The sequence below is a fragment of the Oncorhynchus gorbuscha genome, linkage group LG06, assembly GCF_021184085.1.
Source record: "Oncorhynchus gorbuscha isolate QuinsamMale2020 ecotype Even-year linkage group LG06, OgorEven_v1.0, whole genome shotgun sequence".
Classification (NCBI taxonomy): Eukaryota; Metazoa; Chordata; class Actinopteri; order Salmoniformes; family Salmonidae; genus Oncorhynchus; species Oncorhynchus gorbuscha.
The window spans coordinates 102188887-102210403 of record NC_060178.1 but is presented as its reverse complement, the minus strand read 5'-3'; the positions used below and the strand labels follow the sequence as shown (position 1 = coordinate 102210403).

Here is a 21517-nt window from a genome sequence, read left to right as displayed (position 1 = left end):
TATCAATAATCATTATATCATGTGTAATTATATCCAGTATAATTCCATCCATAATCATTATATCCAGTATAATTCCATCCATAATCATTATATCCAGTATAATTCCATCCATAATCATTATATCCAGTATAATTATATCAATAGTCATTCTATCCTGTATAATTCTATCCAATATAATTCAATCTATAATTATTCTATACAGTATAATTCTACCCAGAATAAATCTATTCAGTATAATTCTATCCATAAACACTCTATCCAGTCTAATTCAATCCAGTATAACTCTATCCATAATCATTCAATTCTGTATAATTCTATCCAGTCTAATTCTATCCAGTATAACTCTATCCATAATCATTCAATTCTGTATAATTCTAGACAGTATAATTCTACCCAGAATAAATCTATTCAGTATAATTCTATCCATAAACACTTTATCCAGTATAATTCCATCCATAATCATTATATCCAGTATAATTATATCAATAGTCATTCTATCCTGTATAATTCTATCCAATATAATTCAATCTATAATTATTCTATACAGTATAATTCTACCCAGAATAAATCTATTCAGTATAATTCTATCCATAAACACTCTATCCAGTCTAATTCAATCCAGTATAACTCTATCCATAATCATTCAATTCTGTATAATTCTATCCAGTCTAATTCTATCCATAATCATTCAATTCTGTATAATTCTATCCAGTGTAATTCTATCCATAATCATTCAATTCTGTATAATTCTATCCAGTCTAATTCTATCCATAATCATTCAATTCTGTATAATTCAATCCAGTATAATTCTATCCATAATCATTCAATTCTGTATAATTCAATCCAGTGTAATTCTATCCATAATCATTCAATTCTGTATAATTCTATCCAGTCTAATTCTATCCATAATCATTCAATTCTGTTTAATTCAATCCAGTATAATTCTATTCATAATCATTCTATCCAGTATAATTCTATCAATAATCATTATATCATGTGTAATTATATCCAGTATAATTCCATCCATAATCATTCTATCCAGTATAATTATATCAATAGTCATTCTATCCTGTATAATTCTATCCAATATAATTCAATCTATAATTATTCTATACAGTATAATTCTACCCAGAATAAATCTATTCAGTATAATTCTATCCATAAACACTTTATCCAGTCTAATTCAATCCAGTATAATTCTATCCATAATCATTCAATTCTGTATAATTCTATCCAGTCTAATTCTATCCATAATCATTCAATTCTGTATAATTCTATCCAGTCTAATTCTATCCATAATCATACTATTCTGTATAATTCAATCCAGTATAATTCTATCCATAATCATTCAATTCTGTATTATTCAATCCAGTATAATTCTATCCATAATCATTCAATTCTGTATAATTCAATCCAGTATAATTCTATCCATAATCATTCAATTCTGTATAATTCAATCCAGTATAATTCTATCCATAATCATTCAATTCTGTATAATTCAATCCAGTATAATTCTATCTATAATCATTCAATTCTGTATAATTCTATCCAGTGTAATTCTATCCATAATCATTCAATTCTGTATAATTCTATCCAGTGTAATTCTATCCATAATCATTCAATTCTGTATAATTCAATCCAGTATAATTCTATCCATAATCATTCAATTCTGTATAATTCAATCCAGTGTAATTCTATCCATAATCATTCAATTCTGTATAATTCTATCCAGTCTAATTCTATCCATAATCATTCAATTCTGTTTAATTCATTCCAGTATAATTCTATCCATAATCATTCAATTCTGTATAATTCAATCCAGTATAATTCTATCCATAGTCATTCAATTCGGTATAATTCAATCCAGTGTAATTCTATCCATAATCATTCAATTCTGTATAATTCTATCCAGTGTAATTCTATCCATAATCATTCAATTCTGTATAATTCTATCCAGTCTAATTCTATCCATAATCATTCAATTCTGTTTAATTCTATCCAGTCTAATTCTATCCATAATCATACTATTCTGTATAATTCAATCCAGTATATTTCTATCCATAATCATTCCATTCTGTATAATTCAATCCAGTATAATTCTATCAATAATCATTAAATTCTGTATCATTCTATCCAGTATAATTCTATCCATAATCATTCTATCCAGTATAATTCTATCCATAATCATTCTATTCTGTCTAATTCAATCCAGTATCATTCTATTCATAATCATTCTATCCAGTATAATTCTAGCCATAATCATTCTAACCTGTATAATTCAATCCATAATCATTCTATCTATTATCATTCTATCCAGTATAATTCTATCCAGTATAATTCTATCCATATTCATTCTATCCAGTATAATTCTATCCAGTACCATTCTTTCCAGTATAATTCTATCCATAATCATTCTATCCATCATAACTCTATCCAGAATAAATCTACTCAGTATAATTCTATCCATAATCATTCTCTCCAGTAAAAAGCTATCAAGTATAATTATATCCAGTATAATTATATCCTGTAGAATTATATCCAGTCTAATTATATCCAGTATAATTATATCCAGTATAATTCTATCCAGTATAATTATATTCATAATCATTCTATTCAGTATAATTGTATCCATAATCATTCATTCCAGTATAATTCTATCCAGTATAATTATATCCAGTGTAATTATATGCAGTGTAATTCTATCCAGTCTAATTATATCCAGTATAATTATATCCAGTGTAATTATATCCAGTATAATTCTATCCAGTAAAATTCTATCCAGTATAATTATATCCAGTGTAATTATATGCAGTGTAATTCTATCCAGTCTAATTATATCCAGTATAATTATATCCAGTGTAATTATATCCAGTATAATTCTATCCAGTAAAATTATATCCAGTATAATTATATCCAGTATAATTATATCCAGTATAATTCTATCCAGTAAAATTATATCCAGTATAATTATATCCAGTATAATTATATCCAGTATAATTCTATCCAGTAAAATTATATCCAGTATAATTATATCCAGTATAATTATATCCAGTATAATTCTATCCAGTAAAATTATATCCAGTATAATTATATCCAGTATAATTATATCCAGTAAAATTATATCCAGTATAATTCTATCCAGTATATATCTATCCTCTATAATTCTATCCAGTATAATTATATTCATAATCATTCTATTCAGTATAATTGTATCCATAATCATTAATTCCAGTATAATTCTATCCAGTATAATTCTATCCAGTAAAATTATATCCAGTATAATTATATCCAGTGTAATTATATGCAGTGTAATTCTATCCAGTCTAATTATATCCAGTATAATTATATCCAGTAAAGTTATATCCAGTATATTTCTATCCTTTATATTTCTATCCTGTATAATTATATCCATAATCATTCTATCCAGCATAATTCTAACCATAATAATTCTATCCATTATAAAATCTATCCATAATCATTATATCCAGTATAATTATATCCACAATCATTCTATTCATTCTAATTCTATCCAGTATAATTATATCCAGTAAAATTATATCCAGTAAAGTTATATCCAGTATATTTCTATCCTTTATATTTCTATCCTGTATAATTCTATCCAGTATAATTATATCCATAATCATTCTATCCAGCATAATTCTAACCATAATAATTCTATCCATTATAAAATCTATCCATAATCATTATATCCAGTATAATTATATCCACAATCATTCTATTCATTCTAATTCTATCCAGTCTAATTCTATCCAGTAAAATTATATCCAGTATAATTATATCCAGTATAATTATATCCAGTAAAGTTATATCCAGTATATTTCTATCCTTTATATTTCTATCCTGTATAATTCTATCCAGTATAATTATATCCATAATCATTCTATCCAGCATAATTCTAACCATAATAATTCTATCCATTATAAAATCTATCCATAATCATTATATCCAGTATAATTATATCCACAATCATTCTATTCATTCTAATCATATCCAGTATAATTATACCCATAAGCATTCAATCCTGTATAATTATATCCAGTAAAATTATATCCATAATCATTCTATCCAGTATAATTCTATCCACAATCATTCTATCCTGTATAATTCTATCCAGTATAATTATATCTATAATCATTCTATCCACAATCATTCTATCCAGTATAATTCTATCCAGTATAGTTATATCCAGTATTATTCTATCAAGTCTAAATCTATCCATAATCATTCTATCCAGTATAATTATATCTATAATCATTCTATCCACAATCATTCTATCCAGTATAATTCGATCCAGTATAGTTATATCCAGTATAATTCTATCCAGTATAATTACATCCATAATCATTCTATCTGTCACGGCTTTCTTCCTGGGAAGGAGAGGCGGACCAAAACGCAGCGTGGTTATAGTTCATGATTCTTTAATAAGAAAACTCAAACATGAACAAACTACAAAACAACAAAGGTGAAAACCGTAACAGTCCTGACTGGTGCATAAAACACAAAGACAGGAAACAATCACCCACAAAATACCCAAAGAATATGGCTCCCAATCAGAGACAATGATAAAAACCTGCTTCTGATTGAGAACCAATCCAGGCAACCATAGACTTTTCTAGGCCTAAATGAACACAACCCCATTAATCTACAAAAACCCCTAGACAAGACAAAACACATAAATCACCCATGTCACACCCTGGCCTGACCAAATTAATAAAGAAAACAATGATAACTAAGGCCAGGGCGTGACACTATCCAGGATAATTCTATCCAGTATAATTCTATACATAATCATTATATCCAGTATAATTCTATCCAGTATAATTCTATCCAGTATATGTCATGTTTTGTCATTTATTATCATGTCTTGTCCCTGTGCTTCCCATTCTATTCGTTTCCCTCTGCTGGTCTTATTAGGTTCTTTCCCTCTTTCTATCCCTCTCTCTCCCCCTCCCTCTCTCACTCTCTCGCTCTCTCTTCTCTCTATCGTTCCGTTCCTGCTCCCAGCTGTTCCTATTCCCCTAATCATCATTTAGTCTTCCCACACCTGTTCCCGATCCTTTTCCCTGATTAGAGTCCCTATTTCTCTCCTTGTTATTCGTTTCTGCCCTGTCGGTTCCTTGTCTAGAATTCACCGTGCTGTGTTTGTGTATCGCCCTGTCGTGTCGTGTTTTCCTCAGATGCTGCGTGGTGAGCAGGTGTCTGAGTCTGTTTGGTTCAAGTGCCTTCCCGAGGCAACCTGCTGTTCACCTGCTGTTCAAGATCGAGTCTCCAGTTTGTCCTCGTCATTTCGAGTGAAAGTTGTGTTTTTTGATTGTATTTACTTTACTGGATTAAAGACTCTGTTTTCGCCAAGTCGCTTTTGAGTCCTCTTTCACCTGCATGACAGTATACTTATATCAATAATAATTATATCCAGAATAAATCTACTCAGTATAATTCTATCCAGTATAATTCTATCCAGTATAATTCTATCCAGTATAATTCTATCCAGTATAATTCTATCCAGTATAATTCTATCCAGTAAAGTTCTATACGTAATCATTCTATTCAGTATAATTATATCCATAATCATTATATCCTGTATAATTCTATCCAGTATAAATCTTACCATAATCATTATATCCAGTATAATTCTCTTCAGTATAATTATATCCATAATCATTCTATCAGGAATACATCTACTCAGTGTAATTATATCCATAATCATTCTATCCAGTCTAATTCTGTCCCCTATAATTCGATCCAGTCTAATTCTATGCTGTGTAATTCGATCCAGTCTAATTCTATCCATAATCATTATATCCAGTCTAATTCTATCCAGTATAATATTCATAATCATTCTATTCTGTCTAATTCAATCCACTATAATTCTATCCATAATCATTCTATTCTGTCTAATTCAATCCACTATAATTATATCCATAATCATTCTATCAAGTACAATTCTATCAAGTATAATCCTGTCCATAATCATTCTATCAAGTATAATTATATCAAGTATAATTATATCCAGTCTAATTCAATCCAGTATAATTCTATCCAGTTTAATTTTATCCAGTCTAATTGTATCCAGTATAATTCTATCCAGTATAATTCTTTCCATAATCATTCTATCCATAATCATTCTATCCATAATCATTCTATCCATAATCATTCTATCCATAATCATTCTATCCAGTATAATTCTATCCAGTATAATTCTTTCCATAATCATTCTATCCATAATCATTCTATCCATAATCATTCTATCCAGTATAATTCTATCCAGTATAATTCCATCCAGTATAATTCTATCCAGTATAATTCTATCCATAATCATTCTATCCAGTATAATTCCATCCAGTATAATTATATCCAGTATAATTCTATCCAGTCTAATTCTATCCATAATCATTCTATCCAGTCTAATTCAATTCAGTATAATTATATCCATAATCATTCTATCCAGTATAATTCTATCCAGTATAATTATATCCAGTATAATTATATCCATAATCATTCTATCCAGTATAATTCAATCCAAAATCATTATATCCAGTATAATTATATCCAGTATAATTCTATCCATAATCATTCTATCCAGTATAATTCTATCCAGAATAATTATATCCAGTATAATTCTATCCATAATCATTCTATCCAGTATAATTCAATCCAAAATCATTCTATCCAGTATAATTCTATCCACAATCATTATATCCAGTATAATTCTATCCATAATCATTCTATCCAGTATAATTCTATCCAGTATAATTCTATCCAGTATAATTCTATCCAGAATAATTCTATCCAGTATAATTCTATCCATAATCATTCTATCCAGTATAATTCAATCCAAAATCATTCTATCCAGTATAATTCTATCCACAATCATTATATCCAGTATAATTCTATCCATAATCATTCTATCCAGTATAATTCAATCCAAAATCATTCAATCCAGTATAATTCTATCCATAATCATTATATCCAGTATAATTCTATCCATAATCATTCTATCCAGTATAATTCTATCCAGTATAATTCTATCCATAATCATTCTATCCAGTATAATTCAATCCAAAATCATTCTATCCAGTATAATTCTATCCATAATCATTCTATCCAGTATAATTCAATCCAAAATCATTCTATCCAGTATAATTCAATCCATAATCATTCTATCCAGTATATTTCAATCCAAAATAATTCTATCCAGTATAATTCAATCCATAATCATTATATCCAGTATAATTCAATCCAAAATCATTCTATCCAGTATAATTCTATCCATAATCATTCTATCCAGTATAATTCAATCCAAAATCATTCTATCCAGTATAATTCAATCCATAATCATTCTATCCAGTATAATTCAATCCAAAATCATTCTATCCAGTATAATTCTATCCAGTATAATTCTATCCAGTATAATTCTATCCATAATCATTCTATCCAGTATAATTATATCCAGTATAATTCTATCCATAATCATTCTATCCACTATAATTCTATCTAGAATAATTCTATCCAGTATAATTCTATCCATAACCATTCTATCCAGTATAATTCAATCCAAAATCATTCTATCCAGTATAATTATATCCAAAATCATTCTATACAGTATAATTATATCCGCAATCATTATATCCAGTATAATTCTACCCATAATCATTCTATCCTGTATAATTCTATCCAGTATAAATCTTACCATAATCATTATATCCAGTATAATTCTCTTCAGTATAATTATATCCATAATCATTCTATCAGGAATACATCTACTCAGTGTAATTATATCCATAATCATTCTATCCAGTCTAATTCTGTCCCCTATAATTCGATCCAGTCTAATTCTATGCTGTATAATTCATAATATCCAGTATAATTCTATCCATAATCATTATATCCAGTATAATTCTATCCAGTATAATATCCAGTATAATCATTCTATTCTGTCTAATTCAATCCACTATAATTCTATCCATAATCATTCTATTCTGTCTAATTCAATCCACTATAATTATATCCATAATCATTCTATTCTGTCTAATTCAATCCACTATAATTATATCCATAATCATTATATCCAGTCTAATTCTATCCAGTATAATATTCATAATCATTCTATTCTGTCTAATTATATCCATAATCATTATACTATAATCCAGTATAATATTCATAATTATATCCATAATCATTATATCCAGTCTAATTCTATCCAGTATAATATTCATAATCATTCTATTCTGTCTAATTCAATCCACTATAATTATATCCATAATCATTCTATCAAGTACAATTCTATCAAGTATAATCCTGTCCATAATCATTCTATCCAGTCTAATTATATCTAGTATAATTCTATCCATAATCATTCTATCAAGTATAATTATATCAAGTATAATTATATCCAGTCTAATTCAATCCAGTATAATTCTATCCAGTTTAATTTTATCCAGTCTAATTGTATCCAGTATAATTCTATCCAGTATAATTCTTTCCATAATCATTCTATCCATAATCATTCTATCCATAATCATTCTATCCAGTTTAATTCTATCCAGTATAATTCCATCCAGTATAATTATATCCAGTATAATTCTATCCATAATCATTCTATCCAGTATAATTCCATCCAGTATAATTATATCCAGTATAATTATATCCAGTCTAATTCTATCCATAATCATTCTATCCAGTCTAATTCAAGTCAGTATAATTATATCCATAATCATTCTATCCAGTATAATTCTATCCAGTATAATTCTATCCAGTATAATTCTATCCATAATCATTCTATCCAGTATAATTCAATCCAAAATCATTCTATCCAGTATAATTCTATCCAGTATAATTCTATCCATAATCATTCTATCCAGTATAATTCTATCCAGTATAATTCTATCCATAATCATTCTATCCAGTATAATTCAATCCAAAATCATTCTATCCAGTATAATTCGATCCAGTATAATTCTATCCAGTATAATTCTATCCATAATCATTCTATCCAGTATAATTATATCCAGTATAATTCTATCCATAATCATTCTATCCAGTATAATTGTATCCAGAATAATTATATCCAGTATAATTCTATCCATAATCATTCTATCCAGTATAATTCAATCCAAAATCATTCTATCCAGTATAATTCTATCCACAATCATTATATCCAGTATAATTCTATCCATAATCATTCTATCCAGTATAATTCTATCCAGTATAATTCTATCCAGTATAATTCTATCCAGAATAATTCTATCCAGTATAATTCTATCCATAATCATTCTATCCAGTATAATTCAATCCAAAATCATTCTATCCAGTATAATTCAATCCACAATCATTATATCCAGTATAATTCTATCCATAATCATTCTATCCAGTATAATTATATCCACAATCATTATATCCAGTATAATTCTATCCATAATCATTCTATCCAGTATAATTCTATCCAGTATAATTCTATCCATAATCATTCTATCCAGTATAATTCAATCCAAAATCATTCAATCCAGTATAATTCTATCCATAATCATTATATCCAGTATAATTCTATCCATAATCATTCTATCCAGTATAATTCTATCCAGTATAATTCTATCCATAATCATTCTATCCAGTATAATTCTATCCAAAATCATTCTATCCAGTATAATTCTATCCATAATCATTCTATCCAGTATAATTCAATCCAAAATCATTCTATCCAGTATAATTCAATCCAAAATCATTCTATCCAGTATAATTCTATCCATAATCATTCTATCCAGTATAATTCAATCCAAAATCATTCTATCCAGTATAATTCAATCCATAATCATTCTATCCAGTATAATTCTATCCAAAATCATTCTATCCAGTATAATTCTATCCAGTATAATTCTATCCAGTATAATTCTATCCATAATCATTCTATCCAGTATAATTCTATCCAGTATAATTCTATCCATAATCATTCTATCCACTATAATTATATCTAGAATAATTCTATCCAGTATAATTCTATCCATAATCATTCTATCCAGTATAATTCTATCCAGTATAATTCTATCCATAATCATTCTATCCAGTATAATTCTATCCAGTATAGTATTCTATCCAAAATCATTCTATCCAGTATAATTCTATCCATAATCATTCTATCCAGTATAATTATATCAGTATAATTCTATCCATAATCAATCAGTATATTCTATCCAGTATAATTGTATCCATAATCATTCTATCCAGTATAATTCTATCCATAAATCATTCTATCCAGTATAATATCCAAAATCATTATATCCAGTATAATTCTATCCATAATCATCATATCCAGTATAATTCTATCCATCCAGTATAATTCTATCCCATAAATCAGTATAATATCCAGTATAATTCAAAATCATTCCAGTATAATTCTATCCAGTATAATTCTATCCATAATCATTCTATCCAGTATAATTCTATCCAAAATCATTCTATCCAGTATAATTCTATCCATAATCATATCCAGTATAATAATAATCATTCTATCCAGTATAATTCTATCATAATCATTCTATCCAGTATAATTCTATCCATAATCATTCTATCCCAGTATAATTCTATCCATAATCATTCTATCCAGTATAATTAATCCATAATCATTCTATCAGTATAATTCCAGTATAATTCAGTATATTCATAATCATTCTATCCAGTATAATTCTATCCAGTAATCATTCTATCCAGTATAATATCCTATTCCAGTATAATTCTATCCAGTATAATTCTATCCAAAATAATTCTATCCAGTATAATTCTATCCATAATCATTCTATCCAGTATAATTCTATCCAAAATCATTCTATCCAGTATAATTCAATCCAAAATCATTCTATCCAGTATAATTCTATCCATAATCATTCTATCCAGTATAATATCCAAAATAATTCTATCCATAATCATTCTATAATTCCAGTATAATTCTATTCTATCCAGTATAATTCTATCCAGTATAAATCCATAATCATTCTATCCAGTATAATTCTATCCATATCATTCTATCCAGTATAATTCTATCCATAATCATTCTATCCAGTATAAATATCCAGTATAATTCTATCCATAATCATTCTATCCAGTATAATTCTATCAGTATAATAATTCTATCCAGTATAATTCTATCCATAATCATTCTATCCAGTATAATTCTATCCAAAATTATTCTATCCAGTATAATTATATCCAAAATCATTCTATCCAGTATAATTATATCCAGTATAATTCTATCCATAATCATTCTATCCACTATAATTATATCTAGAATAATTCTATCCAGTATAATTCTATCCATAATCATTCTATCCAGTATAATTCAATCCAAAATCATTCTATCCAGTATAATTATATCCAAAATCATTCTATACAGTATAATTATATCCGCAACCATTATATCCAGTATAATTCTATCCATAATCATTCTATCCAGTATAATTATATCCAGTATAATTCTATCCAGTATAATTCTTTCCACAATTATTATATCCAGTATAATTCTATCCAGAATGGCGGTCCTTCAGTATAATTCAGTTGGTAATCATAATCTATAATTCGCCAGGGTATGGGTTCGATCTATCCATAATCATTCTACCCAGTATAATGTATGCACACATAATAATTCTTTGGATAAAAGCGTCTGCTAAATGACATATATTATTATATATTATAGAATAATTCTATCCACTATAATTCTATCCATAATCATTCTATCCACTATAATTCTATCTAGAATAATTCTATCCAGTATAATTCTATCCATAATCATTCTATCCAGTATAATTCAATCCAAAATCATTCTATCCAGTATAATTATATCCAAAATCATTCTATACAGTATAATTATATCCGCAACCATTATATCCAGTATAATTCTATCCATAATCATTCTATCCAGTATAATTCTATCCAGTATAATTCTATCCACAATTATTATATCCAGTATAATTCTATCCAGAATAATTCTATCCAGTATAATTCTATCCATAATCATTCTATCCAGTATAATTCAATCCAAAATCATTCTATCCAGTATAATTCTACCCACAATCATTATATCCAGTATAATTCTATCCATAATCATTCTATCCAGTATAATTCTATCCAGTATAATTCTATCCATAATCATTCTATCCAGTATAATTCTATCCATAATCATTATATCCAGTCTAATTATATCTAGTATAATTCTATCCATAATCATTCTATCCAGTATAATTCTACCCACAATCATTATATCCAGTATAATCCTGTCCATAATCATTCTATCAAGTATAATTATATCAAGTATAATCCTATCCATAATCATTCTATAAAGTATAATTATATCAAGTATAATTCTATCCAGTCTAATTCTATCCAGTATAATTCTATCCAGTCTAATTCTATCCAGTATAATTCTATCCAGTTTAATTATATCCAGTATAATTGTATCCAGTCTAATTGTATCCAGTATAATTCTATCCAGTATAATTCTTTCCATAATCATTCTATCCATAATCATTCTATCCAGTCTAATTCTATCCAGTATAATTCCATGCAGTATAATTATATCCAGTATAATTATATCCAGTCTAATTATATCCAGTATAATTCTATCCATAATCATTCTAGCCTGCATAATTCCATCCATAATCATTTTATCCAGTCTAATTCTATTCAGTATAATTCTATCCATAATCATTCTATCCAGTATAATTCAATCCAAAATCATTCTATCCAGTATAATTCTATCCAGTATAAATCTATCCATAATCATTCTATCCAGTATAATTCTATCCATAATCATTCTATCCAGTATAATTCTATCCAGTATAATTGTATCCAGTATAATTATACCCAGTATAATTATATCCAGTATAATTATATCCAGAATAATTCTATCCAGTATAATTCTATCCATAATCATTCTATCCAGTATAATTCTATCCAGTATAATTATACCCAGTATAATTATATCCAGTAGATTTATATCCAGAATAATTCTATCCAGTATAATTCTATCCATAATCATTCTATCCAGTATAATTCTATCCAGTATAATTCAATCCAAAATCATTCTATCCAGCATAATTCTATCCAGTATAATTCTATCCAGTATAATTCAATCCAAAATCATTCTATCCAGCATAATTCTATCCAGTATAATTATATCCAGTATAATTATATCCAGAATAATTCTATCCAGAATAATTCTATCCAGTATAATTATATCCATAATCATTCTATCCAGTATAATTCTAACCAGTATAATTCTATCCACAATCATTCTATCCAGTATAATTCTTTCCATAATCATTCTATCCAGTATAATTCTATCCAGTATAATTCTATCCACAATCATTCTATCCAGTATAATTCTTTCCATAATCATTCTATCCAGTATAATTCTATCCACAATCATTATATCCAGTATAATTATAGCCAGTATAATTATATCCAGTATAATTAAACCCAGTATAATTATATCCAGTATAATTATATCCAGTAAAATTATATCCATAATCATTCTATCCAGTATAATTCTGTCCAGTATAATTCAATCTATAATAATTATATCCAGTATAATTCTATCCATAATCATTATATCCAGTCTAATTATATCTAGTATAATTCTATACATAATCATTATATCCAGTCTAATTATATCTATTATAATTCTATACATAATCATTCTATCAAGTATAATTCTATCAAGTATAATCCTATCCATAATCATTCTATAAAGTATAATTATATCAAGTATAATTCTATCCAGTCTAATTCTATCCAGTATAATTATATCCAGTTTAATTATATCCAGTATAATTGTATCCAGTCTAATTGTATCCAGTATAATTCTATCCAGTATAATTCTTTCCATAATCATTCTATCCATAATCATTCTATCCAGTCTAATTCTATCCAGTATAATTCCATGCAGTATAATTATATCCAGTATAATTCTATCCAGTCTAATTATATCCAGTATAATTCTATCCATAATCATTCTAGCCTGCATAATTCTATCCATAATCATTGTATCCAGTCTAATTCTATTCAGTATAATTCTATCCATAATCATTCTATCCAGTATAATTCAATCCAAAATCATTCTATCCAGTATAATTCTATCCAGTATAAATCTATCCATAATCATTCTATCCAGTATAATTCTATCCATAATCATTCTATCCAGTATAATTCTATCCAGTATAATTATATCCAGTATAATTATATCCAGAATAATTCTATCCAGTATAATTCTATCCATAATCATTCTATCCAGTATAATTCTATCCAGTATAATTATACCCAGTATAATTATATCCAGTAGAATTATATCCAGAATAATTCTATCCAGTATAATTCTATCCATAATCATTCTATCCAGTATAATTCTATCCAGTATAATTCAATCCAAAATCATTCTATCCAGCATAATTCTATCCAGTATAATTCTATCCATAATCATTCTATCCAGTATAATTCTATCCAGTATAATTCTATCCAGTATAATTATACCCAGTATAATTATATCCAGTATAATTATATCCAGAATAATTCTATCCAGTATAATTCTATCCATAATCATTCTATCCAGTATAATTCTATCCAGTATAATTCTATCCACAATCATTCTATCCAGTATAATTCTTTCCATAATCATTCTATACAGTATAATTCTATCCACAATCATTATATCCAGTATAATTCTATCCACAATCATTCTATCCAGTATAATTCTTTCCAGTATAATTCTATCCACAATCATTCTATCCAGTATAATTCTTTCCAGTATAATTCTATCCATAATCATTCTATCCAGTATAATTCTATCCAGTATAATTCTATCCAGTATAATTATACCCAGTATAATTATATCCTGTATAATTATATCCAGAATAATTCTATCCAGTATAATTCTATCCATAATCATTCTATCCAGTATAATTCTATCCAGTATAATTCTATCCACAATCATTCTATCCAGTATAATTCTTTCCATAATCATTCTATCCAGTATAATTCTATCCACAATCATTCTATCCAGTATAATTCTATCCACAATCATTATATCCAGTATAATTATTTCCATAATCATTCCATAATCATTCTATCCAGTATAATTCTATCCACAATCATTCTATCCAGTATAATTCTTTCCATAATCATTCTATCCAGTATAATTCTATCCATAATCATTCTATCCAGTATAATTCTATCCAGTATAATTCTTTCCATAATCATTCTATCCAGTATAATTCTATCCAGTATAATTCTATCCACAATCATTCTATCCAGTATAATTCTTTCCATAATCATTCTATCCAGTATAATTCTATCCAGTATAATTCTATCCACAATTATTCTATCCAGTATAATTCTTTCCATAATCATTCTATCCAGTATAATTCTATCCACAATCATTATATCCAGTATAGTTCTATCCACAATCATTCTATCCAGTATAATTCTTTCCATAATCATTCTATCCAGTATAATTCTATCCAATATAATTATTTCCATAATCATTATATCCAGTATAATGCTATCCAGTATAATTCTATCCAGTATAATTATATCCAGTATAATTATACCCAGTATAATTATATCCAGTATAATTATATCCAGTAAACTTATATCCATAATCATTCTATCCAGTATAATTCCATCCAGTATAATTCAATCTATAATCATTCTATCCAGTATAATTCTATCCATAATCATTCTATCCAGTCTAATTATATCTAGTATAATTCTATACATAATCATTCTATCAAGTATAATTATATCAAGTATAATTATATCCAGTCTAATTCTATCCAGTATAATTCTATCCAGTCTAATTCTATCCAGTATAATTCTATCCAGTTTAATTCTATCCAGTATAATTGTATCCAGTCTAATTGTATCCAGTATAATTCTATCCAGTATAATTCTATCCATAATCATTCTATCCAGTATAATTTCATCCAGTATAATTCTATCCAGTCTAATTCTATCCAGTATAATTCTATCCATAATCATTCTATCCAGTATAATTCTATCCAGTCTAATTCTATCCAGTATAATTCTATCCAGTTTAATTCTATCCAGTATAATTGTATCCAGTCTAATTGTATCCAGTCTAATTCTATCCAGTATAATTCTATCCATAATCATTCTATCCAGTATAATTTCATCCAGAATAATTCTATCCAGTCTAATTCTATCCAGTATAATTCTATCCATAATCATTCTATCCAGTATAATTATATCCAGTAAACTTATATCCATAATCATTCTATCCAGTATAATTCCATCCAGTATAATTCAATCTATAATCATTCTATCCAGTATAATTCCATCCAGTATAATTCAATCTATAATCATTCTATCCATAATCATTCTATCCAGTATAATTTCATCCAGTATAATTATATCCAGTAAACTTATATCCATAATCATTCTATCCAGTATAATTATATCCAGTAAACTTATATCCATAATCATTCTATCCAGTATAATTCCATCCAGTATAATTCAATCTATAATCATTCTATCCAGTATAATTCTATCCAGTATAATTCCATCCAGTATAATTCAATCTATAATCATTCTATCCAGTATAATTCTATCCATAATCATTCTATCCAGTCTAATTATATCTAGTATAATTCTATCCATAATCATTCTATCCAGTATAATTCTATCAGTATAATTATATCCAGTCTAATTCTATCCAGTATAATTCTATCCAGTCTAATTCTATCCAGTATAATTCTATCCAGTATAATTCTATCCAGTATAATTCTATCCAGTATAATTCTATCCAGTATAATTCTATCCAGTATAATTCTATCCAGTATAATTCTATCCAGTATAATTTCATCCAGTATAATTCTATCCAGTATAATTCTATCCAGTATAATTCTATCCAGTATAATTTCATCCAGTATAATTCTATCCAGTATAATTTCATCCAGTATAATTATATCCAGTATAATTCTATCCAGTATAATTCTATCCATAATCATTCTATCCAGTATAATTTCATCCAGTATAATTCTATCCAGTATAATTCTATCCAGTATAATTGTATCCAGTCTAATTGTATCCAGTATAATTCTATCCAGTATAATTCTTTCCATAATCATTCTATCCATAATCATTCTATCCAGTATAATTTATCCATATAATTCTATCCAGTATAATTCTATCCAGTATAATATCCAGTCTAATTCTATCCAGTATAATTCTATCCAGTATAATTCTATCCAGTATAATCATTCTATCCATAATCATTCTATCCAGTCTAATTCTATCCAGTATAATTTCATCCAGTATAATTATATCCAGTATAATTCTATCCAGTATAATTCTATCCAGTATAATTATATCCAGTATAATTATATCCATAATCATTCTATCCAGTATAATTATATCCAGTATAATTCTATCCAGTATAATTCTATCCAGTATAATTCTATCCAGTCTAATTCTATCCATAATCATTCTATCCAGTATAATTATATCCAGTATAATTCTATCCAGTATAATTCTATCCATAATCATTCTATCCAGTATAATTCTATCCAGTATAATTCCATAATCATTCTATCCAGTATAATTCTATCCATAATCATTCTATCCAGTATAATTCTATCCATAATCATTCTATCCAGTATAATTATATCCAGTATAATTCTATCCAGTATAATTATATCCAGTATAATTCTATCCATAATCATTCTATCCAGTATAATTATATCCAGTATAATTTATCCAGTATAATTCTATCCAGTATAATTCTATCCAGTATAATTCTATCCATAATCATTCTATCCAGTATAATTCTATCCAGTATAATTCTATCCATAATCATTCTATCCAGTATAATTATATCCAGTATAATTCTATCCATAATCATTCTATCCAGTATAATTTATCCAGTATAATTCTATCCAGTATAATTCTATCCAGTATAATTATATCCAGTATAATTCTATCCATAATCATTCTATCCAGTATAATTATATCCAGTATAATTCTATCCATAATCATTCTATCCAGTATAATTCTATCCAGTATAATTCTATCCATAATCATTCTATCCAGTATAATTTCATCCAGTATAATTATATCCAGTATAATTCTATCCAGTATAATTCTATCCAGTATAATTCTATCCAGTATAATTCTATCCAGTATAATTCTATCCAGTATAATTCTATCCATAATCATTCTATCCATAATCATTCTATCCAGTATAATTCTATCCAGTATAATTATATCCAGTATAATTCTATCCAGTATAATTCTATCCAGTATAATTCTATCCAGTATAATTCTATCCATAATCATTCTATCCAGTAATAATTCTATCCAGTATAATTCTATCCAGTATAATTCTATCCAGTATAATTCTATCCATAATCATTCTATCCAGTATAATTCTATCCAGTATAATTCTATCCATAATCATTCTATCCAGTATAATTCTATCCAGTATAATTCTATCCAGTATAATTCTATCCAGTATAATTCTATCCAGTATAATTCTATCCAGTATAATTCTATCCAGTATAATTCTATCCAGTATAATTCTATCCAGTATAATTCTATCCAGTATAATTCTATCCATAATCATTCTATCCAGTATAATTCTATCCAGTATAATTCTATCCAGTATAATTATATCATATCTATCAGTATAATTCTATCCAGTATAATTCTATCCATAATCATTCTATCCAGTATAATTTCATCCAGTATAATTATATCCAGTATAATTCTATCCAGTATAATTCTATCCATAATCATTCTATCCAGTATAATTTCATCCAGTATAATTATATCCAGTATAATATCAGTATAATCATTCTATCCAGTAATCAGTATAATTCTATCCATAATCATTCTATCCAGTATAATTCTATCCATAATCATTCTATCTATCCAGTATAATTCTATCCATAATCATTCTATCCAGTATAATTATATCCAGTATAATTATATCCAGTATAATTCTATCCAGTATAATTCTATCCATAAATTCTATCCATAATCATTCTATCCAGTATAATTCTATCCAGTATAATTCTATCCAGTATAATTCTATCCATAATCATTCTATCCAGTATAATTCTATCCAGTATAATTCTTTCCATAATCATTCTATCCATAATCATTCTATCCAGTATAATTCTATCCAGTATAATTATATCCAGTATAATTCTATCCATAATCATTCTATCCAGTATAATTCTATCCAGTATAATTCTTTCCATAATCATTCTATCCATAATCATTCTATCCAGTATAATTCTATCCAGTATAATTATATCCAGTATAATTCTATCCATAATCATTCTATCCAGTATAATTATATCCATAATCATTCTATCCATAATCATTCTATCCAGTCTAATTCTATCCAGTCTAATTCTATCCAGTATAATTATATCCAGTATAATTCTATCCATAATCATTCTATCCAGTATAATTCTATCCAGTATAATTCTTTCCATAATCATTCTATCCATAATCATTCTATCCAGTATAATTCTATCCAGTATAATTTCTATCCAGTATAATTATATCCAGTATAATTCTATCCAGTATAATTCTATCCAGTATAATTCTATCCAGTATAATTATATCCAGTATAATTCTATCCATAATCATTCTATCCAGTATAATTCTATCCATAATCATTCTATCCAGTATAATTCTATCCATAATCATTCTATCCAGTATAATTCTATCCAGTATAATTTCTATCCAGTAATCATTCTATCCAGTATAATTCTATCCATAATCATTCTATCCAGTATAATTCTATCCAGTATAATTCTATCCAGTATAATTATACCCAGTATAATTATATCCAGTATAATTATATCAGAATAATTCTATCCAGTATAATTCTATCCATAATCATTCTATCCAGTATAATTCTTTCCATAATCATTCTATCCAGTATAATTCTATCCAGTATAATTCTATCCACAATCATTCTATCCAGTATAATTCTTTCCATAATCATTCTATCCAGTATAATTCTATCCACAATCATTATATCCAGTATAATTCTATCCACAATCATTCTATCCAGTATAATTCTTCCATATAATTCTATCCAGTAATCATTCTATCCAGTATAATTCTTTCCAGTATAATTCTATCAGTATAATCATTCTATCCAGTATAATTCTATCCAGTATAATTCTATCCAGTATAATTATACCCAGTATAATTATATCCAGTATAATTATATCCAGAATAATTCTATCCAGTATAATTCTATCCATAATCATTCTATCCAGTATAATTATATCCAGTATAATTCTATCCACAATCATTCTATCCAGTATAATTCTTTCCATAATCATTCTATCCAGTATAATTCTATCCACAATCATTCTATCCAGTATAATTCTATCCACAATCATTATATCCAGTATAATTCTATCCACAATCATTCTATCCAGTATAATTCTTTCCATAATCATTCTATCCAGTATAATTCTATCCAGTATAATCCTATCAGTACAATCAGTATAATTATATCCAGTATAATTCTTTCCATAATCATTCTATCCAGTATAATTCTTTCCATAAATTCTATCCAGTATCATTCTATCCAGTATAATTCTATCCACAATCATTATATCCAGTATAATTCTATCCACAATCATTCTATCCAGTATAATTCTTTCCATAATCATTCTATCCAGTATAATTCTATCCAGTATAATCCTATCCACAATCATTCTATCCAGTATAATTCTTTCCATAATCATTCTATCCAGTATAATTCTTTCCATAATCATTCTATCCACAATCATTCTATCCAATATAATTCTTTCCATAATCATTATATCCAGTATAATTCTATCCAGTATAATTCTATCCACAATCATTCTATCCAGTATAATTCTTTCCATAATCATTCTATCCAGTATAATTCTATCCAGTATAATTCTATCCAGTATAATTATATCCAGTATAATTTCATCCAGTATAATTATATCCAGTATAATTCTATCCAGTCTAATTCTATCCAGTATAATTCTATCCAGTATAATTCTATCCAGTATAATTATATCCAGTATAATTTCATCCAGTATAATTATATCCAGTAAAATGATATCCATAATCATTCTATCCAGCATACTTCTACATAGTATAATTCTATCCCGTGTAATTCTATCCATAATCTGTCTATCAAGTATAATTCTATCCATTATAATTTAGTCCAGTATAATTCAATCTATAATCATTATTTCCAGTATAATTCTATCCAGATTAATTCTATCCAGAATAATTATATCTATAATCATTCTATCCAATAGAATTATACTGGATATAATTAAATCTATAATCTTTCTTTCCAGAATAATTATATCCAGAATAATTCAATCTATAATCTTTCTATCCAGAATAATTATATCCAGTATTAATCTATCCAGTAAAATTCAATCTATAATCTTTCTATCCAGAATAATTATATCCAGTATAA

At 26.6% G+C, this 21517-nt stretch overlaps 1 protein-coding gene across 3 annotated transcripts in view; it reads right to left on the bottom strand.

Annotated features, from left to right (window-relative positions):
* Positions 1–21517, bottom strand: part of LOC124038633 (protein kinase C epsilon type-like) — a 290126-nt gene that overhangs the window by 61937 nt on the left and 206672 nt on the right. The window lies entirely within an intron of this gene.